Source organism: Pollachius pollachius (assembly GCF_949987615.1).
Source record: "Pollachius pollachius genome assembly, chromosome: 3".
Classification (NCBI taxonomy): Eukaryota; Metazoa; Chordata; class Actinopteri; order Gadiformes; family Gadidae; genus Pollachius; species Pollachius pollachius.
The window spans coordinates 31,572,891-31,580,879 of NC_136936.1; the positions used below are offsets into that span (position 1 = coordinate 31,572,891).

The following is a 7,989-nucleotide window of genomic DNA, read 5'->3' on the forward strand; positions in this document are numbered from 1 at the left end:
TTTCTTTACTCGTAGTTTTCTGTGTAGGAATAACAGCATGATTTTGTGTTTCCCCTCAAGTCTATTCCGTTTTTTGCTTACGACCACCCCTGCCTTTGTGAATATTCTCTCTGAAGGTACAGAAGTTGCTAAAATTCCCAGGTCATTCACCCTAGTTTTGCTCAGGGCTGGGAAGGCTTGGTGAGCACCAAAGAAGTGGATCCTTACCTCTGGAATCATTTCTTGCTCTGCAGAAAATGAGGCCAGGGCAGAAGTCAGAGCTAGGCACTAAGGGAGAAACAGAGGGGGTGCCAGGGAAGAGCTTAGAGATGGAGCGGGAGCTGACCATCTCGGCCAAAATATCGAATCCTCTACAAACAATGCAAATATCGATTGGTCGAGCTACACGGCCCGTTTAACCTTTAAACTCCCGTTGTTTGACCACGAACACAACAAACCAAGCCTCGGGTGTACAAACGCATCAGGGGTGAACAGAAAGACAGATGTGCCACTCACCGTCTCCCCTCTAAGGGGGACCGCCGTCACTATGCTATTACGTCACATTGAGGTCATAAGTCGCGACGCGATAAGACATGCTCACGAGCAAAATATATTATTTCAAACAATCAGTTTAACCATCACTCGCACAATTTAAGTATTTGCTGTGATTAAGTTAACTGGGAATGGTTGTTATCGAATACGGTGGCTGCCGTTTTCTAAATCAAAGCAACTCAACCTTATCATGCATATTAACAGTCGAAAGCCTGGCACACTGTCATTTAAACCAGTTACAGTTCTCTTAACAGGAGAGGTGCTAGACTGAAAAGCCAGCGGTTTGCGTCCCTGAAGCCTCGACAGACAGTAATGACCGTTGCCATAGCGATGCACCCTCTCTGTACCGGGATGAGGCCTGCTGCTGCCAAACCACTCTCTGACGGACGGCTGTCTGACCGAGCAGCTACCAACTACCTCGACCCCCTCAGACCGCTTCAGACCATCTCAGACTACCGCTTCATGATATCGATATGTAAATATGAGAATCAATCCAAAAATAGGAAATGTTGGGATCGGCAGTATCGCTATTTTAGGGCCGATCCGCACAACACTACATGAAAACACTCTGCTAGCACGAGAGCAAAAACGGCATTGTCAGTCACGTGCGGCCGCCTCACGCTAGGAGCGCGCTCCACTAGACCGCGTGCACTTACAGGACTCGCAATTATCGTTAGTGTGTGCACGGATGCGCGTACATGATGTCTGTGACGTATTTGATCACATGACATTAATCACATGACAGGGAGAGAGTTCTCTCTGGTGTACAGAGAGAACGACCCGAGCTGCCCGTATAGGATAAATATTTGTGAGTTCATCGCCTTAAATGCAATCGGATGTGGCTGATGTGAATAGAGGATGAATAGAGTAACTTTGACTCGCTTGCAGCTGGACTTACCTCATAGTTTAACTATAGAAATCACTCCGGGCCGCTTTCTGCAATCAATGAGCATATAGCCTATACCAATACGAGAGAGTGCGTTTCTGTTCAAACCGCACCAGTGGCGAAGTCACGCCCCTTCCGTTCAAAAATATGAATGGGTTTCAATGGAGAGAAAATAATTATCTGGCCCCAGTCTTTATATGCCCCGGATTATACATATGTTGTTTGTGGATTTAAATGATAATTTTTCAAGTCAAGAGTTTGACCGTTTATTGTGCAATTGTTCAATTAAAGGCTGTAGAGAAAACACTGTGAGAGACTACACGTCTCGTATGTGACGTCACGTTCCCCGCGACTGGCGTGGACTAGAGGTGGATTCAATGATTCGTTTACGTGAACCAGTTCGCGTCAGTCAGTTCGCCAAGATGAGTCGTTCGCGAATCGTTCGTTCGTTCGTTCAGCCCAGTTTCCGGTTCAGTCCAGTTTCCGTTTCCGGTAGCGGTGAATCGCATCATGCAATGCACCCATTGCATGGTTCTCAGCTGAGTCAGTCAGACTCAGTGCTACCGGAAACTCGACTGAACTGGTTCAGTCGAGTTTCCGGTGAATCGAATGGCGAATCGAATCACTTTATCCTGAAAATTGAGTCAATATCGTTAATTTTATATATTAAAAAAATACCCGAGATAAAGGAACAATGTGAAACCCTAACCCTAAAATGTAAACACCAGGCTACTTGACAAGAAAATGTAACGGACCACCTGAGGCTTTACTTCACCTCAGAGATAATGCGTTAGTTAATAATGATATGCCTTGCGGCATATCATGCGACATCACCTGCGCATAGTGCTGCTGCGTAGGCCTACATGGACGTTCCAAGTATGTTTACTTCATGTATCGTTGAAGCTAACTAAGTAAAGCCTAGTTATAACTATAACCTGCTCCTGGTGCAGTGCAAGCAACAGTGTGTGCCGTGAGTCGCCTCGGTCCCTCGTCTTCCTGAACGAACTGTCTGCGAGTCGTGGGTCTGGGAGGAGTCAATTCTGAGTCACGAACGACGCGAACGAGACGACCGACGCGAACGAGACGACCGACGCGATCGACGCGACCGACGCGAACGAGAGAGAAGAACCAGTTCGGATCGTTCGTTCTAACGATTCGTTCGTTCGAACGAATCAGTTCGCGACCGAACCACCTCTAGCGTGGACAAGACTGACAATCTCCCCATCGGTATAACTGAAACTCTCCACATGCCCCGACTTATAATGGTTTTCACCTCTTTCGATGCTTTTATCCTCCCCTTGGAAAAAAGCGGTGAGGTGGAGCAGAGAGGTACCGGAGTTCCAAGTGCGGGTGGTGTCGTATATCATTCGCGTCGAGAACAGCGAAGAGCTGTAGTTCACAAAGCGGCCTCACACAAAACCTAACATTATCAAACTTCTTCGCGAAATTCTTTAGTTTTCTTTGCATGAAAAATCATCATTTAAATCCACAAACAACACATGTGTAATCCAGGACATATAAAGACTGGGACCAGAAAATAATGACTTTCTCTCCATTGAAACGCATTCATATTTTTCGATATAATAGGTCACATGGGCTCTACCGGAAGGGGTGTTGACTTCGCCACTTTATAAAGTTGAGGATGACGCGGATCAGGCAGCTCTGTACGGCTTTTGTAATAACCGCCGCACTTTCTTCTGAAAAACAAATGGCCAAGCTGCTGTCCAGCTGCCGTATATAGACCGTGGTATCGGCGAACAACCCTGTCGCAATGCTTTGACTAAACGCGTCTCTCATTCTCTAGCGCTTCTTCTGGTTGATCATCCCGCTTTGGTCTTAGTTCAAGTTTATATACATTTATACTGGGCATACTAGTCTGTTCATGGAAATGATAAAACAAGTGTTCTGTCAGACACCGCCAGCATTTTTTTATTATTATTTTTATTTACCTTGTGACCTTGTGTTACCTTGTGTAATGCCAGATAACACAAGTTGTGTTACCTTACCTTGTGACCTTGCACATAGAACAGCTACAGCAAATGCCAGAAAGTGTAAATACTCTCAATCGAAACTCTTCACTCACCAAGTCCATTCACCAGTCCCATAATGAAGATACAAATTATATCCCCTACACAGCTGCTCAGTCATAGGTGCAGGCTCAAGGATTTTAATCAAATCAGGCACTCCCGAGATTAGAGGACTCTGTGTAGATTTTGAGGCAGAATCAGTTGTCGTTTACAATAAGCAGTTTATATACTACCCTGTTACTTTCTATATTTATACTTGCCTCATCACACATTTACTCTCACCTTGTCTTTATTTACACACACCTTTGTGTGTTTATTGTATTACCTGCAGGCCTACATTGAGTTTAATAAATAACGTATCTTCTATGTATTTTTTTAAGATACGCTTTTTCCCTTGTTAACTTCCCATGGGTTATGACTATGAGAAGTCCACTCAATGGAAGTTAACTCCTTTGTTAAGGCTTGTAGTTTTTCTTTGACCTTTGTGTCGATCTATTAATGTGTTGATTGACATGACAGCTCACTTTACATACAGCTTTATGCACTGTCTAGGTCCTGCTCTGAGAAAGCCCACATCACAGTGTCTTCTTTCATTGTTGTTGTTGTACTTTATTAATTAAATAGAGAATTTAACACAAATGAGAAGAAAATAGACAGGATCATCCAGTCTGTCTTCGACTCCCAGCTGGAAGGATCTGGGTTCCAGTGTCGGTTGTCTGCCTGTTCACCCCTGAGCAGGAGGCCCTCCCCCTACATGTATTGAACATGTACAGTGAGTACCTTTGGATAGAAGTACTAAACAATAAAATAGATTAATGGGTCTGAATCCATGAGCTGAGCAGCTGAGCTAAGACAAGTGACCACTGGGAGTGTGTGTGGAGGATGGCTGGTGGAAGCAGCCTCAGCTGGCCGAGCCTGATCTGACTCTGGGGCTGGGTCAGGCTGTTGACTTACAGTTTGCAACAGGTTAAATCAGCCATCTCCACACACACTCCTGGATGGTAGTGGAGCCCACTTGCCATGTTCAGTATCAACTTTTGCAATAAACCAGATTTTTAACACCACCACCCTGCATCTTTTATCTGGAGGAGCCCAAAAGAAGTAACCTAGGTGGAGAGCATGGACATTTGCTACACTGGTAGCAAATATACAATAAAATAATTATTAAAGGGGACATATTATACCACCAGGTGTGAGTGTGATTGGCCTTACAAGCCGTTTCGAAAATCTGCCCCATATGACATCACTAGTGGGTATGTCCTCCTAGATCTGTGCAGGATAGATGAGCAACATTTACTTCAGTCCACTGGGTAGGCTGGTAAGCTGATTTATTCATACAGATCTAGGTGGACACGCCCACTGGTGATGTCATATGGGGCAGATTTTCGAAACAGCTAATCAGGCTAATCACACTCACCTGGTGGTATAATATGTCCCCTTTAATCCTCAAATCAGCATTTTCCGGTCTCCAACTGGAGGGGTGGGTTCAAATCCCACTTCTGACAACATTTTTAAAATTCAGCCTTTAACTCATTTAGTAAATGATTGGATAAACACTACGAATAATTAACGTAATTTTAACTTAATTTAGACACTCACATGATGGCAGCGCAGTCTAAGGCGTTAGACTCTTAAATTACTACCTTCCTCAAATCTGCGGTTTATGAAACTAAAACTTCAAATGAGTAGAACCCTAACATTTTCTATGTTATTTAAACTTAAAATATACACTCTACACCTTTAACTCAATAAGTAAATGAATGGATATGCTCTATAAATATTTTGCGTTATTTTACATTAAATATACCCTCTACTTATTTTAAATAGTTGTCAGGATGCAGAGTGGTCAAAGGCGCTGGACTTAATAATTACTTACTTCCTCAAATCTGGGATTTCTAGTCTCCATCTTGAGGCGTGGGTTCAATTCCAACTTCTGGCAAACATTTTTTAGCTCAGTTGTAAAAATCATTAATGAAATAGGTATGTATAGTATAGTATATAAGTAAGTAAGAATTATAAGGTACATTTTTTTACGTTATTTTCAATAAAAATAGACACTAATTTTAATCAGTCATCAGGATGGCCGATTGGTCTAAGGCCCCTGACTCAAGGATTACCACCTTCCTCAAGTCTGGGGTTTCTGGTCGCCAAATGGAGGCGTGGCTTCAAAATCCCCCTTTTGACAACATTTTTAAACTTCAGCCTTTAACTCATTTAGTAAATTATTGGTACACACTATAAATATTTTAAGTTATTTTAACTTCATCTAGACACAAACCCTAACCCTTATTTTAACCAGTCGTCAGGATGGCCGAGAGGGCGCCAGACTCAATCCAAATCTTCAGACGAGGCTGCTATACCAAACATGGTGGCTAGGGATCCTCAGTGCCTACTTCATGAGCAGCGGTGGATGTGTTTTGGTGCAAGGCCATGTCAGATCGATTTGTGTTCCCCGTCGGCAGAGCCTCAGGGGACTTCAACGTCTATGCAAATACATGTAAACCCGAGGGCTAGCATTCAGGTTGGTTGCTATGGTTACATGGTGTTGGGTGGTCTTCAGATGTCCATCATGTGAAACAGGTGTAGAGGGTGTGGTCATATTTGGAGGGTTTGTAGGTAGATTACGTTAAGGTTGTCCACATGAAAGCCTTGAATTAAAAGGGATTTAGAAATGTTTTAACAGCATTAAAAGGCTTGTGCTAATGCCCATTCTGGAATCATTAGGCTTATGTGCTTGAAGTTCTGAAGGGCAGATCCTACAATGTTGCAAGTCTCTGCTTGCAATGTGAGGTTTAATGACCTGATCAATGTGAACCTTATCAGATCTCACAATGAGTGTTTGTGCAGACTTGTCACCATGAATCATTTCAGAACAATAGGCTGTGTGTGTGTTCACAGGAACCAACAGCTGACAGTTAACCTCCTGATTTATGGTCTCATAAAACATCTACACTCTCACTTTACCCTTTTAACCTGACAGGGGAGGAAAGAGAGAAGGAATTGACTGATAATATGCCTTCGTGATGTGAAGAAATCTGGCACACTATGTGCTCATAATAATTAAAAACTCAGATGTTTTTCTCTTAGAGAGCGCTAGTCCAGCCCCCACAAAAACATTGTTTATTGACTTATAACATTATTTACACAACAAAAACAAAACAAAAATGTGCCAGATTACAGACGGTTAGAAGGAAATATAAAATGTGACAAAGACAATAATTAAATAGTGAAATCAAAGTCATATGAAGTCTGCATGAATTATTAGAAATGCGCTTTTTGCTCCCGAAACCAGGATAGAAAAGGGATTTTCTCAATTCATTGAGTTAGGTTAACCAAAGATAAAAGTATATTGGACTCAATTCTTCCTAAAACATTTCAGCTTGATCCCTTTTTTGTTTAGTATTTCTTAGAAAAAACTCTGTGAACCGGTTTAAGGCAGAATTGGATGGAGTCAATTATCATGTCCTCGGAATATTCTGGAAGTGCACTTTAGGAAGCAGCGAGCCATAGATCCCAACAGCTTTCTGATTCGTTAACAAGGAATGCTTACTAACATCAACAACATGACATGTAGCTAACTTTGGAGCGCAATCACATCTTGGGGCTAGATTAGCTAAAAATCACCCACCCACACACAACAAAGATTTCGTACACACACAACCCCCGCCCATATATTATTTTGTGTTAGTAATAATTAACTAATTGATTGAATTCATATACCTTTTCTAGGTACCCAAAGTGTGTGTGTGTGTGTGTGTGTGTGTGTGTGTGGGGGGGGGGGGTATGATGTGCAGCTCATCCACTACCTACCAACTATTATCAGTAATAGGAATTGTATTTCATTGATCACCTATAGGACATACGTCAATTACATCATTGTGGCTTATTGCCAAATGCCCTTTTACACATCCAGCTTGACTTTTACAGTTTAACATAGTCATACATCTCTAGCTTCCTTAAAGGGAATGCCCTTTAGTTTTTGACCATTAACATATTCCAGAAGACAGTAAAGACTTCAGCTTGATTTAACTGTGCAGCACTTAAGTATGGATGTCTTGTTTAAAGGGCCTGGATACACATTTTGTGAATCAGTTTTATACCTCACAGTATATACAACCAATCGTGTTGTGGGTTCTGTGTAGTTGCTGGGCAGAACACACAGCAGTGTAGCAGGAATGAACCGGACCTGGGTCGCATCCAGAGGCTGAGCCCATGATATGTGGGCAATATAAAAACAGACCATCACACATCAGGTCTTTGACCTCGGCTAGCCCGCCAAGCAACAGCCTTTTATTGTCTCCTAAAACCAAACGGTGGACGTTGAGCACATCATACAAAAAACCCTTCTGACAAATCAAAGGAGGCTGGTACAGAAAGGAAGGCATCAAACAACAAGGCAACAGAGTGATATTCTTACATTGTTAGAACTAAAATGGTGAAAAAGGGTGATCCATTTTATAATTTTAAACATCTGATCCAGTTTTATAATTTGAACGAGAAGTTCCACCCTTGACAAGATGTTCGCATCAGCTTGGAGGCGGTGCT

At 42.5% G+C, this 7,989-nt stretch overlaps 1 protein-coding gene across 1 annotated transcript in view; it reads right to left on the bottom strand.

Annotated features, from left to right (window-relative positions):
• dnajb2 (DnaJ heat shock protein family (Hsp40) member B2) overlaps positions 1-7,989 on the bottom strand; it is a 266,812-nt gene that overhangs the window by 59,667 nt on the left and 199,156 nt on the right. The window lies entirely within an intron of this gene.